Genomic DNA, 17,959 nt, shown 5'->3' on the forward strand with positions numbered 1-17,959 from the left:
TATTATCTGTAAAAACATGGTAATAGCTTAGTATGAAGAAGCAACAAAGAAAACGTAAAATTTTAAAATATTTCCTGGTGGCTCAGATAGTCTCTGCCTGCAATGAGGGAGATCTGAGTTCCATCTCTGGATCTGGAAGATCCCCTGGAGAAGGCAACCCACTCTAGTATTCTTGCCTGTAGAATCTCATGGACAGAAAAACATTGCAGGCTACAGTCCATAGGATTGCAAAGATTTGGACATGACTGAGCAACTAACACTTTCACTTTTGACCTTTAAAAAGCGTTGTCAAGTAAAAGAGAAAAATCTTACTTTTTCTTTTTTTTTTTTTTTGCTTTTACAAAATATAGAACACAAAGTTATTACTTAAAAGTTGGGAAAAATAAAACAGAAATGAAGGATGCTGTTTTAGTAGAATATGTATTTTTTTTAATAAAGCAACACATACATTACCAGGAAGCTCACATCAATATACAAAGCACACACACACACACACACACACACACACACACACACGCACACACACTCTCTCTCTCTCTCTCTCTCTCTCTCTCTCACAAACACATACCTCTAAAGATAACCTGGTAAAATCTCACAAAACCAAGAACAGGTACTAACATGTAAAACTATCAAGAAATTGAAGGGACAATTGTTGTCAGATTAATCAGTATCAACCTTGCAGTAATGAAACGATGGAATAATATACTTTGCAACTTGAAGGAAATGATTCTGAAGATAAATTTCTTTATTCAATCAAGTTCAAAATCAAGTGAAGAAACCAATATATTTTCAGTCACATAAGAACAGAAACTGTAACTCTATATTTTTGCAATATACTTTCTGGAAATATATGGCATTTATTCCAGCAAAATCAGAAATAAACTTATGAAAGGAGAAAACATAGGATTTAAAGAATACTGAAAACATTCCAGAAGGAAAAATCGAAAGAAAGCACAAAATTATATGAACACTTATGGCTTGGAAGCAATCTAGTTAATTAGGAAGGGGAATCTTGAAGATTCTCAGATTATCTTCCTGAAAAATAGATGTTCACACACAACATCAAACATGAGGACCGTTAGACCTTAAAATGAAATAACACTAGATTTTAAAGATAACAGAGTTTTTAAGGGATATCAGGCAGACAGTAAACATTATGTGGGAAAATTAGTCAAAATCAGAATGAAAAAAAAGGAGAATAAGATCCCAGTGAAAACTACAAGTTATCAATTGAAATATACAGAAAATGACATCTCAGGAGCAAGGACAAATTAGAAATGGATGGAGATTTACTGAAATTGCTCCAAGTATGAAGTCTGGAAGGTTATTGATTGGACTAAGATGATGTGACCCCACTCTATCTGCCTAGCAAAGTAAAAGGGTAAGCGTTATTTACTAGGAGAAAGTACGTCCAGGGTTTTTGCAAGTTTCTTTCAGAAGACACTGAGAAATAAGCATGCAAGGCAAGAGACAACACCAAGTAACAGAAAATTCAACAAGTAAAGCAAATAACAGACTTCCCTTGTGGCTCATCTAGTAGAGAATCCTGCCTGGAAAGCTGGAGACCTGGGTTCAATCCCCGCATTGGGAAGAATCCCTGGGGAAGGAAAAGGCTACTCACTCCAATATTCTGACCAGAGAATTCCATGGACTATATAGTCTATGGGGTCACAAACAGCTAGACACGACTGAGTGACTTTCACTTTCAATTTCAAAGCAAAGAAATACATACAAATGTAGCTTAGATGATGAGTTACCAGGTTAAGACTTTTACATAATGATTAATAGGTCCAAAAGTTAAAAGAAAGAGAGAAAATTTAGAAATAGATAAGGAATTTCAGCTTTAATTTTGAATTTATAAAATCAAATTGAAATCCAAGAACAATAAATGCTAATTAAAATTGAAAAATTATCAAGTGGGACTAAGAGTCAAACAGACATAGCAAACAATCATGTTAGTAAGCTAGAAAAAAATCAAAAGATGTACAAATGGCCAATATGTACACAAAGAAATGATCAGCTTCATACATCATCAGGGAAATGCAAAATGACATTATAATGATGCAATTCCTACTTCTTAGGATGGTTATTATCAAAAACATAACCAAAAACACAAGAGATAAATGTTGATAAGGGTGTAGAGAAAAAGGAATCCTTGGACATTGTAGGTGGGAATGTAAATTGATACAACTATGTGGAAGGCAGTGAGGTGCGTTCTCAAAAAATCAAAAATAGAACTTCCTTCAATCAGTTCATTCACTCAGTAGTGTTCGATCTTTGTGATCCCATGAACAGCAGCATGCCAGGCATCCCTGTCCATCACCAACTCCCGGAGCCCACCCAAATCCATGTCCATTGAGTTGGTGATGCCAAACAGCCATCTCATCCTCTGTTGTCCCCTTCTCCTCCTGCCTTCAATCCCTCCCAGTATCAGGGTCTTTTCCAATGAGTCAACTCTTTGCATGAGGTGGCCAAAGTACTGGAGTTTCAGTTTCAGCATCACTCCTTCCAATGACTATTCAGGACTGACTTCCTTTAGGATGGACTGGTTGGCTCTCCTTGCATTCCAAGGGTCTCTCAACAGTCTTCTCCATCACCACAGTTCAAAAGCATCAATTTGCCTGCGCCCAGCTTTCTTTATAGTCCAACTTTCACATTCATACATGACCACTGGAAAAACCATAGACTTAACTAGAAGGACATTTGCTGACAAAGCAATGTCTCTGCTTTTCAATATGCTGTCTAGGTTTGTCATAACTTTCCTTCCAAGGAGTAAGCGTCTTTTAATTTCATGGCTAAAATCACCATCTGCAGTGATTTTGGAGCCCACAAAAATAGTCTGTCACTGTTTGCACTGTTTCCCCATCTATTTGCCAAGAAGTGATGGGACTGATGCCATGATTAGTTTTCTGAATGTTGAGCTTTAAGCCAAATTTTTCACTCTCCCCTTCAATTTCATTAAGAGGCTTTTTAGTTCCTCTGCACTCTCCGCCATAAGGGTGGTGTCATCTGAATATCTGAGGTTATTGATATTTCTCCCAGCAATCTTGATTCCACCCTATGCTTCCTCCAGCCCAGCGTTTCTCCTGATGTTCTCTGCATATAAGCTAAATAAGCAGAGTGACAATATATAGCCTTGACATACTCCTTTTCCTATTTGGAACCAGTCTGTTGTTCCATGTCCAGTTCTAACTGTTGCTTCCTAACCTGCATACAGGTTTCTTAACAGGCAGGTCAGGTGGTCTGGTATTCCCATCTCTTTCAGAATTTTCCACAGTTTATTGTGATCCACACAGTCGAAGGCTTTGGTGTAGTCAATAAAGCAGAAATAGATGTTTTTCTGGAACTCTCTTGCTTTTTTGATGATTCAGCAGATGTTGGCAATTTGATCTCTGGTTCCTCTAACTTTTCTAAAACCAGCTTAAACATCTGGAAGTTCCTGGTTCACATATTGCTGAAGCCTGGCTTAGAAAATTTTAAGCATTACTTTACTAGCATGTGGGATGAGTGCAATTGTGCAGTAGTTTGAGCATTCTTTGGCACTGCATTTCTCTGGGATTTGAATGAAAACTGACATTTTCCAACCTGTGGCTACTGCTGAGTTTTCCAAATTTGCTGGCATGTTGAGTGCAGCCCTTTCACAGCATCATCTTTCAGGATTTGAAATAGCTCAACTGGAATTTCATCACCTCTACTAGCTTTGTTTGTAGTGATGCTTCCTAAGGCCCACTTGACTTCACATTCCAGGATGTTTGGCTCTAGGTGAGTGACCCCACCATCGTGGTTGTCTGAGTCATGAAGATCTTTTTTGTACAGTTTTTCGGTGTATTCTTGCCACCTCTTCTTAATATCTTCTGCTTCTGTTAGGTCCATACCATTTCTGCCCTTTAATGAGCCCATCTTTGCATGAAATGGTCCCTTTGTATCTCTAATTTTCTTGAAGATATCTCTCATCTTTCCCATTCTGTTGTTTTCCTCTATTCCTTTGCACTGATTGTTGAGGAAAGCGTTCTTATCTCTCCTTGCTATTCTTTGGAACTCTGCATTCAAATGGGAATATCTTTCCTTTTCTCCTTTGCTTTTCACTTCTCTTCTTTTCACAGCTATTTTTAAGGCCTCCTCAGACAGTCATTTTGCTTTTTTGCATTTCTTTTTCTTGGGGATGGTCTTGATTCCTGTCTCCTGTACAATGTCACAAACCTCTATCCATAGTTCATCAGGCACTCTGTCTATCAGATCTAGTCCTTTAAATCCACTTCTCACTTCCACTGTATAGTCATACGGGATTTGATTTAGGTCATACCTGAATGGTCTAGTGGTTTTCTCCACTTGCTTCAATTTCATTCTGAATTTGGCAATAAGGAGTTCATGATCTGAGGCACAGTCAGCTCCCGGTCTTGTTTTTGCTGACTATATAGGGCTTCTTTGTCGTTGGCTGCAAAGAATATAATCAATCTGATTTCGGTGTCAACCATTTGGTGATGTCCATGTGTAGAGTCTTCTCTTGTGTTGTTGGAAGAGGGTGTTTGCTACGACCAGTGCATTCTCTTGGTAGAACTCTATTAGCCTTTGCCCAGCTTCATCCTGTACTCCAAGACCAAATTTGCCTGTTATTCTAGGTGTTTTGTGACTTCCTACTTTTGCATTCCAGTCCCCTATAATGAAAAGGACAGCTTTTTGGGGTGTTAGTTCTAGAAGATCTTGTAGTTCTTCATAGAACTGTTCAACTTCAGCTTCTTCAGCATTACTGTTCGGGGCATAGAGTTGGATTACCGTGATATTGAATGGTTTACCTTGGAAACGAACAGAGATCATTCTGTCGTTTTTGAGATTGCATTCAAGTACTGCATTTTGGACTCTTTTTTTTTTTTTTTTTTTTTTACTATGATGGCTACTCCATTTCTTCTAAGGGATTCCTGTGCAAGTAGTAGATATAATGGTCATATGAGTTAAATTCACCCATTCCCATCCATCTTAGTTCTCTGATTTCTAGAATGTCGATGTTCACTCTTGTCATCTCCTGTTTGACCAGTTCCAATTTGCCTTGATTCATAGACCTAACATTCAGGTTCCTATGCAATATTGCTCTTTACAGCATCGAGCCTTCCTTCTATCACCAGTCCCATCCACAACTGCATGTTGTTTTTGCTTTGGCTCCATCCCTTCATTCTTTCTGGATTATTTCTCCACTGATCTCCAGTAGCATATTGGGCACCTACCTACCAACCTGGGGAGTTCGTCTTTCAGTGTCCTATCTTTTTGCCTTTTCATCCTGTTCATGGGGTTCTCAAGGCAAGAATACTGAAGTGGTTTGCCATTCCCTTCTCCCGAGGACCACATTCTGTCAGAACTCTCCACCATGACCATCCATCTTGGGTGGCCCCACACCCAAGCCAGCTAAGCCTGGCTTAGTTTCATTTAGTTAGACAAGGGTGTGGTCCATGGGATCAGACTGGCTAGTTGTCTGTGACTGTGGTTTCAGTCTATCTGCCCTCGGATGCCCTCTCTCAGTGCCTACCATCTTATTGGGTGTCTCTTACCCTGGACGTGGGACATCTCTTCATGGCCGTCCCAGCACAGCGCAGCTGGGCCCCTTACCTTGGACGAGGGGCAGCTCCTCTCGGCTGCGCTGCTGTCCACCACAGCAGCTGCCACATTTGCAGCCGCCGCGCTTCCTTACGGTTCAGCAGTTCCATGTTGGTTATATGTCCAGAAGGACATATGAGAATATCCTTTCATAAGAATATCAAAACAATATCTGCTTTGTTCATTTCAGCATTACCCAAAATAGCTGGCAACCTAAATGTACATGCTTGGAAGAATGGATAAATACTATGCATAAATCTTCTTTTTAAAATCTGCATTTTATATATGTGTTTTTCATGTTTTATATACATATATAAAATGCAGATTTGAGAAAGAAGATTCTACTATTTACAACAACATAGATAAACCATGTTCAGGGGCCCATTTTGCTAAGTGAAATAAGCCAGATACAGGAAGACAAAAACTGTATGATGTCATATATATGTAGGATCTAAAAAATAGTAAACTCATAGGAGCAGAGAGTAGAACAAAAGGTCCAGGTTCTGAGGGCTAGAGAACATAGTATATATTGTTCAAGGGGTACAGAGTTTCAGATGTATAGGATGACTAAGTTCTGGAGATTTAATTTATAGCAACATGATAATAGTTAATATTATTTTGTATTCATAAAATTTGGTGAGAAAATAGATCTTAATTGTTCTCAACACACACACAAAAAAAAAAAAAAAAGAAAGAGAGAAGAGAGAAAAAAAGAAAAGGTGTGAGGTGATGGATATATTGAATAGTTTTTAGTGAATATTTAACAATGCACACATACATGAAATCATCAGGTTGTACACATTGGTTGTTATTGTTTAGTTGCTAAGTCATGTCTGACTCTTTGACCCACGCACTATAGCCCACCAGGCTCCTCTGTCCATGGGATTTCCCAGGCAAGAACACTTAAGTTGGTTGCCATGTCCTCCTCCAGGGGATCTTCATGATCCAGGGATCTAACCCATGTCACCTGCATTGGTGGGCAGATTCTTTACCACTGAGCCCCCATGGAACCCAGTGCCTAAATAAGTCTTTGCAGGTGAGGGCAAATTACCTACATCCAAAAATAGCAAATCCTTATTGTCCAAATCTAAATGTAAAAACATATATAATATTAATTAAAATTATGTGGCAATACAAAACCCTAAAATAGCCAAGGTAAAAATGAAAAAGTATACTATTTGCACAAATACTGAGAAGTAGAAATTTGCAACAAATAGATGTGGCCATAAGACTGAGTTTCAGCCAATGGAACCAGAGTAGAGATAATATTTGCCATTTGAAGGCCTGGCCTCTACATTTTCCTGAAATAATCTGATATAATTTCTCATCTCTCATTGGTCATCTGGGTTCAGAACAATAAAGTCATCTAAGGACAAGAGAGTGAATGAGTCACTGTTATAAGGATCCAGGGTCTAGAGGTGACTGTGGAGAAGACTCTTGTAAGCATCAGTCTTCATCCTATTTGGCATAAGAGGGAATTGAAACTTTGTTATTTTCAGGTACTGTAATTTAGGAATTATTTCTTCTGGTAGCTGGTGTGCCCTGACCAACGCTGTCAGATTTATTCACAGGTGGGGCTGAGGCTGCATGATCCTCTGTTTCCTTCACCCGGGCTTCCAGGTGACAGAAGTGGTAAAGAACCCACCTGCCAAATGTGGGAGACATAAGAGATGCGGGTTTTGATCCCTGGGTCAGGAAGATTCTCTGGAGAAGGAAATGACAACCCACTCCAGTATTGTTGCCTGGAGAATCCCATGGACAGAGTAGCCTGGTGGATTACATACAGTCCACAGGGTCGCAAAGAGTTGGGCATGCCTGAAGTAACTTAGCATGCAGGCATGGGGCTGCTGCCGCATGCTGCTCTGCTTCATTCAGAAACAGAGAAAAACAGAATGAAACTCTGTTTCATTCATTCATCTCAGCTGCATGCATTAGATGCTGTAATTCCTCATTCCTCAATAGAACTACATTTTACTGGCTTCTGTTCTTTGATTCGAGTCCTATAATTGCTGTTAGGTTGCTCTGTTGTCTATTAGGTTTACATATGTTATTGTCTTGCTATTGAGTCTTGTGTTTGTCAAGGTATTTTATACAAATGCATGAACTATTGATATGTATGAGGACTTTTGGAGGATCTCATTATTATGCCAAAGTCTTGAAAATTTGCAAGTCACTCATAAGTTATGCCCAAAGTTCTTTTGTAACATAGTGTCCAAGGCAAATTTATTTCAATATAAAATATGATCTTTTTCTTGTTGCTGTTTGGTCACTAAGTCATATCTGACTCGTGTCATCCTATGGACTGCAGCATGCCAGCCTCCTCTGCCCTCCCAGAGTTTGCTCATATTCATGTCCATTGAGTTGGTGATGTTATCTAATCATCTCATCCTCTGCCACCTTCTCCTTTTACCCTTAATGTTTCCCAGCATCAGGGTCTTTCCCAGTGAGTCAGCTCTTCGAAGCAGGTGGCCAAAGTATTAGAGCTTCTGCTTTAGCATCAGTCCTTCTAATGAATATTCAGGGCTGATTTTCTTTAGAATTGACTGGCTTAATCTCCTTGTAATCCAAGCTACTTTCAAGAGTCTTCTCCAGAACCACAATTTAAAAGCATCATTTCTTCAGTGCTCAGCCTTCTTTATGGTCCAACTCTCACATCTGATTATAACTACTGGAAAAACCATAGATTTGACTATATGGACCTTTGCTGACAAAATGATGTTTCTGCTTTTTAATATGCTAAGTTTGTCATAATTAAACTGTAAAGGGATTTTAACAGAGTTAAACAAATAATGATTATGAGGTAAGTTACAGAATTATAGAGAAAGTTAATTAAAAGACCTGAGTTTAAGATTTTAGGTAAAATGCAACCCAGGTCACACACACAGACATGTGCAGCTGGGCATAAAATGCCAGGAAATTATGTCTGTTGCAATTGTTCTCATGCCAGGAGATCGTCATTAGGAGTCTGGCTTTGGAAACAGGTAAACCCAGGGTATCAACTGCCAGGACTGAAAGCCAGTTTCAAATAGAATTTTCATCATGTGTTCACATTCAAATAATCACTGTGCCTACAGGTAACATGTTGGTGGGTCGTAGGTCACATCTGTGTACTTACTGTGAGGGGGACTAGGAAATGTAATTGAGCAATTGATATTCCAAGGAAAAAGGTGCTGGGTGCTTAAAGTATTGCCTTCTCCTTCAATTTACCTAAACTATATCTTAAAATGTACTTGTTTGCTTGCTTTTGTTTTTAGTTTGAAAAGTTAATTAAACCTCAGAAAGTCTTATTTTGCTTTCTGCATTTGCATTTACTGTGCTGTCATCATCACCATCAACATCATTATTAATTCAGGTGTCCAGGTGTCTCCAAAGCAGAGACAAGCTAGGTTTGCTTTCTGATTGTTTACATGGATTGTCATCATTCAGGCTTCTGAAAAGCGTCAAATAATCTATCATATTTGATGGTATTATTATCATTTTGTGGCTCCCTTGAGTTCACAACTGATGAATTGGAGTATCTTTAATGGTGTGAATCTTGCAGTTAGTGAAAGATAAAAATCACATATCTGTGGCCCCATTTGACCATGTTTGAGTATCTCTTGCAGAGGCCCAGGGTTGACGATGGCCTGCCGTGGGGACAGGAGCACTGGCAGCAGCAGTCTTGAAATGAGCATGTTACATAAGTCCTTTTTGGAGGTTGCATGTAGCCCTACCATAGAACCTGCAGACTCCAAGACTGAGTCACGTCAGGGCAAACAACTAACTAGGAGGGAGCAAAGTCCCACTCCTCAGCAAATTGGATTAAAGATTTACTGAGCATGGCTCAGCCCACAAAAGCAAGACCCAGTTTACCCCACAGCCAGTCCCTCCCATCAGGAAGCAAGAATCTCCTGCCTCCAGGAAAAAAAAAAAAAAAAAAACACAATCACAGGAAGCTACTCAAAATGATCACATGGATCACAGCCTTGTGCAACTCAAGGAAGCTATGAGCCATGTCATGCAGGGCCACCCAAGATGGACGGGTCATGGTGGAAAGTTCTGACAAAACGTGGCTTACCAGAGAAGGGAATGACAAACCCCTTCTGTATTCTTGTCTCAAGAAACCCATGAACAGTATGAAAAGGCAAAAAGATATGCCACCAGAAGATGAGCCCCCAGGGAAGTAAGTGTCCAATATGCCACTGAGGAAGAGTGGAGAAACAGTTTCAGAAAGAAAGGAGAACCTACACCAATGCAAAAATGTCACTCAGTTGTGGATGTGTCTGGTGATGAAAGTAAAATCCAATACTGTAAAGAACAGTCATGCATAGGAACCTAGAATATTAGGTCCATGAATCAGGGTAGATTGGACTTGGTCTAGCAGGAGATGGCAAGGGTGAACATCAACATCTTAAGAATCAGTGAACTAAAAAGAATGGGAATGGGTGAATTTAATTCAGGTGATCATTATATCTACACTGTGGGCAAAATATTCCTTAGAAGAAATGGAGTGGCCCTCATGAAAAGAAACTGAAAGTGAAAGTCACTCAGTCGTGTCCAACTTTTTGTGACCCCACGGACTATACAATCCATAGAATACCCCAGGCCAGAAAACTGGAGTGGGTAACCTTTCCCTTCTCCAGGGGAATCTTCCTAACTCAGAGATCAAACCCAGGTCTCCGTCATGACCATCAGATTGTTTACCAGCTAAGCCACTAAGGAAGTGGCCCTCATAGTCAACAAAAGAGTCTGAAATGCAGTACTTGGGTTCCATCTCAAAAATGACGGAATGATCTCAGTTCGTTTCAAAGGCAAACCATTCAGCATCACAGTAATTCAAGTCTATACCGCAACCACTGATGCAGAAGAAGCTGAAGTTGACCATTTCTATAAAGACCTACAAGACCTTCTAGAACACCAAAAAAAGAAGTCCCTTTCAATCTTGGGGGATTGAAATGCAAAAGTAGGAAGTCAAGAGATATCTGGAGTAACAAGCAAATTTTGTCTTGGAGTATGAAATGAAGCAGGGTAAAGGCTAACAAAGTTTTACCAAGAGAATGCACTGGTCATAGCAACATCCTCTTAACAACACAAGAGACAACTCCACAGACATAAAGGTGGTCAATAGTGAAATTAGATTGATTATATTCTTTGCAGCTAAAGATGGAGAAGCTCTATAGAGTAAGCAAAAACAAGACCTGGAGCTGACTGTGGTTCAGATTATGAGTTCCATATTGCAACATTAAGGCTTAAGTTGAAGACAGTAGGGAAAACAACTAGGTCATTCAGGTATGACCTAAATAAAACCCATTATGAATATACAGTGGAGGTGATGAATAAATTGGATGGGTTAGATCTGGTAGAGAGAATGGCCAAAGAACTATGGATGGAGGTTTATAACATTGTACAGGAGGCAGTGCCCAAAAATAACCTCAAGAAAAAGAAATGCAAGAAGGCAAAATGGTAGTCTGAAGAGGCCTTACAAATAGTTGAGAAAAGAAGAGAAGCTAAAGGCAAAGGAGGAAGGAAAAGATATACCCATCTGAATGCAGAGTTCCAGAAAATAGCAAGCAGAGATAAGAAAGCCTTAAGTGAACAATGCAAATAAATAGAGGAAAAAATAGAATGGGATCTCTTCAAGAAAATTAGAGATATTATGGAAATATTTTCATGCAAAGATGGGCACCATAAAGGACAAAAACAGCCAGGATTTAACAGAAGCAGAAGAGATTAACAAGAGGTAGCAAGAAGACACAGAAGAACTATACAGAAAAGGTCCTAATGTCCTGGATAACTACAATGGTGTGGTCACTCAGCTAGAGCCAGACATCCTGGAGTATGGAGTCAAGTGGGCCTTAGGAAGCATTACTATGAGCCTTGCTAGTGGAGGTGATGGAATCCCAGCTGAGCTATTTCAAATCCTAAAAGATGATGCTGTGAAAGTGCTGCATTCAACATGCCAGCAAATTGCCAGGAAATATGCCAGGAAATGCAATATGCAATATGCCAGGAAAACTTAGCAGTGGCCATAGGACTGGAAAAGGTCAGTTTTCATTGCAGTCCCAAAGAAGGGCAATGCCAAAGAATGTCCAAACTGCCATGCAGTTTTGCTCAATCCACATGCTGCCAAGGTAATGCTCAAAATCCTTCAAACAAGGCTTCAGCAGTATGTGAACTGAGAACTTCTAGATGAACATACTGGATTTAGAAAAGGCAGAGGAAGCAGTAATCAAACTGCCAACATCCATTGGATCATAGAAAAAACAAGGCAATTCCAAAAAAGTCTACTTGTGCTTCACTGACTATGCTAAAGCCTTTGACTGTGTGCATCACAACAAACTGGAAAAATTCTTCAAGAGAGAGGAATACCAGACCATCTTACTTGTCTCCTGAGGTAAGGTAAGCAGGAAAAGAAACAAAAGCTAGAACCGGACTTGGAGCACACTGCTTATCTCATTTATATGCAAAGTACCTCATGCAAACTGTGGGGCTAGATGATTCAAGCTGGAATCAAGATTGTTGGGAGAAATATCAGCAACCTCAGATATGCAGGTGATACCATTTTAATGGCAGAAAGCGAAGAATAACTAAAGAGCCTCTTGATGAGAGTGAAAGATGAGAGTGAAAAAGCTAGATTGAAACTAAGCATTTGAAAAACGAAGATCATGGCATCTGTTCCCACCACATCATGCCAAATAGTTGGACAAAAAATGGAAACAGAGAGTTTATTTTTTTGGTCTCCAAAATCACTGTGGACGTTGACTGCAGCCATGAAATTAAATGACACTTGGAAGTTGGAAGGAAAGCTATGACAAACCTAGAGACCGTAATAAAAAGCAGAGGCACCACTTTGCTGACAAAGGTTCATATAGTCAAAGCTATAGAACTAACACCCAAAAAATATATGCTTTTCATTATAGGGGACTGGAATGCCAAAGGTGGAAGTCAAAAGAGACCTGGAGTAACACGCAACTTTGCCCTTGGAGTACAAAATGAAGCACGGCAAAGGCTAGCAGAGTTTTGCCAAGAGATCTCACTGGTTACAGCAAACACCCTATTCCGACAATGCAAGAGAAGACTCTACACATAGATACCACCAGATGGTAAATAGCAAAATCAGATTGATTATATTATTTGCAGCCAAAGGAGGAGAAACACTATACAGTCAGCAAAAACAAGATCTGGAGCTGACTGTGGCTCAGAGCATGAACTCCATATTGTCAAATTCAGACTTAAATTGAAGAAAGTAGGGAAAACCACTAGACCATTCATGTATGACCTAAATCAAATCCCTTACAATTATACAGCGGAAGTGACAAATAAATTCAAGGGATTAGATCTGATAGACCGAGTGCCTGAAGAACTATGGACAGAGTTTTGTGACATTGTACAGGAGGCAGTGATCAAGACCATCCCCAAGAAAAGAAAAGCAAAAAGGCAAAATGGTTGTCTGAGGAGGCCTTACAAATAGCTGAGAAAAGAAGAGAAGTGAAAGACAAAGGAGAGAAGGAAAGATATACCCATTTGAATGCAGCGTTCTGAAGAATAACAAGGAGAGATAAGCAAATCTTCCTCCATGATCAGTGCAAAGAAATAGAGGAAAACAATACAATGGGAAAGACTAGAGATCTCTTGAAGAAAATTAGAGATACCAGGAGAACAGTTCATGCAAAGATGGGCACAATAAAGGACAGAAATGGTATGGACTTAGAAGCAGAAAATATTAAGAAGAGGTAGCAACAATACACAGAAGAACTGTACAAAATAGATAATAATAACCCAGATAACCACAATGGTGTGATCACTCACCTAGAGCCAGACATCCTGGAATGTGAAATCAAGTGAGCCTTATGAAGTATCACTATGAACAAAACTAATGGAGGTGATGTAATTCCAGCTGAGCTATTTCAAGTCCTAAAAGATGATGCTGTGAAAGTGCTGCACTCAATATGCCAGGGATTTGGAAGCTCAGCAATGGCCACAGGACTGGAAAAGGTCAGTTTTCACTTCAATCCCAAAGAAAGGCAATGCGAAAGAACATTCAAACTACCTGAGTGTTGCAGCCATCTCACATACTAGCAAAGGAGTGCTTAAAATTCTCCAAGCCAGGTTTCAACAGTATGTTAACTGTGAACTTCCAGATGTTCAAGCTGGATTTAGAAAAGGCAGAGGAACCAGAGATCAAATTGACAACATCTGTTGGATCGTAGAAAAAGCAAGAGAGTTCCAGAAAAACATTCACTGTGGCTTTATTGACTACACCAAAGCCTTTGATTGTGTAGATCACAGCAAAATGTGGAAAATTCTTCAAGAGATGGGAAGAACAGACTGTCTTACCTCCCTCCTGAGAAATCTGTGTGCAGGTTAAGAAACAACAGTTAGAACTGGACATGACACAACATGGTTCCAAGTTGGGAAAAGAGTATGTCAAGACTGTATATTGTCACCCTGCTTATTTAATTTTTATGCAGAGTACATCATGCAAAATACCAGGCTGGATAAAGCACAAGGTAGAATCAAGATTGCTGGGAGAAATATCAATAACCTCAGATATGCAGATGACACCACCCTTATGGCAGAAAGCAAAGAAGAACTAAAGAGCCTCTTGATGAAAGTGAAAGAGGAGAGTTAAAAAGTTGGCTTAAAACTCTACATTCAGAGAAGTAGTATCATGGCATCTGGTCCCATCACTTCATGGCAAATAGATGGGGAAACAATGAAGAAAGTGAGAAATATTTTTCCTTTTTGGTGGGGGGGAGAGTACTCCAAAATCACTGCAGATGGTGACTGCAGCCTTGAAATTAAAAGACACTTGCTCCTTGGAAGAAAAGCTATGACCAAACTAGACAGCATATTAAAAAGGAAAGACATTACTTTGCCAACAAATGTCCATCTACTCAAAGCTATGGTTTTTCCAGTAGTCCTGTATGGATGTAAGAGTTGGAATATAAAGAAGGCTGAGTGCCAAAGAGTTGATCCTTTTGGACTGTGGTGTTGGAGAAGACTCTTGAGATTCCCTTGGACTGCAAGGAGATCAAACCAATCCATCCTAAAGGAAATCGGCCTTGAATATTCATTGGAAGGACTGATGCTGAAGCTGAATCCCCAGTACTTTGTCCAACTGATGCAAAGAACTTAACTCACTGGGAAAGACCCTGATGCTGGGAAAGATTGAAGACATGAGGAGAAAGGGACAAGAGAGGATGAGATGGTTGGATGGCATCACTGACTCGATGGAAATGAGTTTGAGTAAGCTCTGTGAGTTGGTGATGAACAGCGAAGCCTGTTGTGCTGCAGTCTATAGGGGCGCACAGAGTCGGACCTGACTGAGTGATTCAACTGAACTGATGTTTTTTTCCAGTAGTCATGTATGATTGAGAACTGGACCATAAAGAAAGCTGAGCACCAAAAACTTTATGATTTTTAATTGTGTTTTTGGAGAAGACTCTTGAGAGTCCCTTGTGTAGCAAGGCATTCAAACCCATCAATCCTAAAGGAAATCCACCCTGTATATTCATTTGAACAACTGATTCTGATGCTGAAGATCCAATACTTTGGCCACCTGATGTCAAGGGCTGGCTCATTGAAAAAATACTCTAATGCTGGAATGATTGAGGGAAGGAGGGGAAGTGGGAGGGCAGAATAAGAAATGGGTGGATGGCATCCCTGACTCAATGGACATGAGTTTGAGGTAACTCAGGGAGATAGGGAAGAACAGAAAAGTCCCTGTGCTGCAGTTCACAGGGTCACAAAGAATCACGCATGCTTTGTTTGACTGAATGATAACAATGGCCCCACAGATGTGTCCTTTCCCAACACAAAGAGTAGGGGTATTTATCTGACAAGTTTATTTCCTTTCTGAAAGGTGAATAGGCCAACTCAAGCAAGCTTATCCTTGATCTTGGGTGCCAGGATTACAGACTAGCATGACTGCCAAATTCCTTCTGAGAATGGTTAGATCCTGTGCCCTATTCTCTTATATTCTTCTGAGTGCCCCTAGATGTCCATGGGGAAGTGGACCCACTCTCCTTTACAGGCTCCTGAACCCTAGTACTGTGAACACCTGATTTAGACAAAAGCCTGGGGATCCCATCTGGAGCTAATGCTCCCCATGTCAAAGTCTTTTCAAACCCTGTTACTGGTGACCTACCAGGGCTTTATGTATTTTAGGAGATAATTTGACAATATACCTCAAAATTCATATTTTTATGAAAATCCACTTATAAAATTTTATCTTAGGAAAAATACTACACTGCTATGTAAGAAGAAGGTTTAAATATGTTTATTGAGGTTTTCCTATCCAAAGGTACTGAAAATAATCATAAATAATAAGTTTTCTTATTTAAAGGAAGTCTAATATAACCCCATTAATTCTATTTAAAATTATGTTCAAGGAAAATACTTTGTATTTTTAAGAAATATTATAACTAACTATAAAATCAAATGAAAACCGGTGGGTACACCGTCTTTGAACAGAAGCAGCATATGTTTTTCCTACTTGAAATGCATCTTCCTTGTCTTCTATGATTCATTGTCTCCTGATTTCCCTCCCATCTCAGGTCTATAAGTCCTCTCTCCTTGCTGAGCCATCTACCCTGTCTCTGATCTTGAAGTGTGGGCTCTCTGTGGAGCTCAGGGCTCGCTAAACTCCCTCCCTACAGAATAGACAAAATGAGCACAGCCTGTTTTAGAGAAGAAGAAACATTAAATAAAGTCATGCATCTCACTTTAAAAAGCTGAGTAACAGGAAATTCTGAACTGAATCCATTGGCCCTTGCAGCAGTTTGGGACACTTAGGGAAGCCACTGTTTAAGTGACGGGTCATAAAACATTTATTACAGGGTTTAGCCATTACTACTACACAGCAGGGGAGCAGGCAAAGAAGGCTGTGGAGAGCTGCTGTTTCTACTGTTGGTAAGTCTGGCGTCATGGGGACCAGCAGTCAGTAAGGAAAGGAAGAAAAGATGAGTGTAGAGATGGAGAGTCAGCACAGCCTGGAAGCTTGAGGACAAACCACACTCATGCCTGTCAGTCACTGCCCATCTCAGTCATGTACAGAGCCGACAGGATTAGCTGTTCAGGGTCACAGAGAAGTGAAAACAAAGCAGGAGACACAGACCACATTCTGGGTCTGCAGAGAGAACTGGTGTTGTCAAATTCATGTGTGTATGCCTGACACTCAGTGAGGCCAACCTGAAACACCAGAGTTTAAAGCAGAGGAAGGTTCATTGCAGGGCCAAGCAAGAAGAACAGACAGTGTTTGCTCAAAAATCTGAACTCCCCAATGTTTTATGGGGGGAAAGTCTTTACAGGCAAAATTTGGGGTGAAGGTGGCAAAGCATGTGATTTTCTTCTGATAGGTTGGTGGTAAGGTAACAGGGTGGTGCCCCAGGAATTTTGTGCTCAGTCTGAAGTCATCATCCTCCACATAGGTGGGGCCTTAGTTCTTGAAAAAAAAAAAAAAAAACAACAACTATGAGATATTCTTATGTAATCCCTTGAGATCTCTAGTCTCTCCCATTCTACTAAAGAACTTCTTGATGCAAGTGAAAGAGGAGAGTGGAAAAGTTGGCTTAAAACTCAACATTCAGAAAACTAATACCATGCCATCAGGTCCCATCACTTCATGGCAAGTAGATGGGGAAACAACGGAAACAGTGACAGACTTTATTTTTGTGGGCTCCAAAATCACTGCAGATGGTGATTACACTCATGAAATTAAAACACACTTGCTCCTTGTAAGAAAAGTTTTGACCAACCTAGACAGCATATTAAAATGGAGAGACATTACTTTGCCAACAAAAGTCCATCTAGTCAAAGCTATGGTTTTTCCAGTAGTCATGTATGGATGTGAGAGTTGGACTACAAAGAAAGTTGAGCCCTAAAGAATTGATGCTTTTGAACTGTGGTGTTGGAGGAGACTCTTGAGAGTCCCATGGACTGCAGAGAGATCCACCCAGTCCATCCTAAAGGAAATTGGTCCTGAATGTTCATTGGAAGGACTGATGCTAAAGCTGGGACTCCAATACATTGGCCACCTGATGAGAAGAACTGACTCATTTGAAAAGACTCTGATACTGGGAAAGATTGAAGTTGGGAGGAGAAGGGGATGACAGAGAATAAGGTGCTTGTATGTCATCACTAACTCTTGGACATGAGTTTGAGTAAACTCCTGGAGTTGGTAATGGACAGGCAGGCCTGGCATGCTGCAGTTCATGGGGTTGCAAAGAGTCAGATACTGAACTGAACTGAATCCCTTGAGAAGGAAGCAGGACACTGTTTTATTGGTGCACAATTTTTTCTTGTCTGCTCCTCCTTTGTTTCTGCATTCTCTCCCTTAATTAGTAACTGCTTAAGCCTGCTCTTTGAAACTCAGGGAAGGTCTAGGAGAGTG

The sequence above is a fragment of the Cervus elaphus genome, chromosome 18 (genome assembly GCF_910594005.1).
Source record: "Cervus elaphus chromosome 18, mCerEla1.1, whole genome shotgun sequence".
Classification (NCBI taxonomy): Eukaryota; Metazoa; Chordata; class Mammalia; order Artiodactyla; family Cervidae; genus Cervus; species Cervus elaphus.